This window comes from Cryptotermes secundus, unplaced genomic scaffold, assembly GCF_002891405.2.
Source record: "Cryptotermes secundus unplaced genomic scaffold, Csec_1.0 scaffold1725, whole genome shotgun sequence".
Classification (NCBI taxonomy): Eukaryota; Metazoa; Arthropoda; class Insecta; order Blattodea; family Kalotermitidae; genus Cryptotermes; species Cryptotermes secundus.
The window spans coordinates 9680-10069 of NW_019735581.1; the positions used below are offsets into that span (position 1 = coordinate 9680).

The 390-nt window shown below is 34.1% G+C and overlaps 1 long non-coding RNA gene across 2 annotated transcripts in view; it reads right to left on the minus strand.

Annotated features, from left to right (window-relative positions):
* LOC111869698 overlaps nucleotides 1-390 on the minus strand; it is a 10078-nt gene that overhangs the window by 9335 nt on the left and 353 nt on the right. The window lies entirely within an intron of this gene.

Sequence of the window (390 nt, forward strand, 5' to 3'; positions counted from 1 at the left end):
CTTGACAACAACCAGAACAACACACCCTATACACACCACGCAGTCACAGAGAACTAAGACATAAATTCAAAAAATTCCTTCTTCAATGGGAACTACAAATTCACTTTGCACCCTCTTCTTACAAGTACTTATAATAATACAAAAAAAAACCTATCATACTGACTAACAACCAACACACATGTAAAGTTCAATGGATACCTACCAAAACTACACCCTCTTTTCTGTCATACGAAATATTGCACTCATTAAATATAATTCACTTTCTATCTCTATAACCACTAAAACACATTTCATCCAAACCACTCCACATATTTCACACGATATTAATAATAGTGCAAGAAAAACCTCAAAGACACATTGCCTCACTACACACCCACAATTCTTATATTC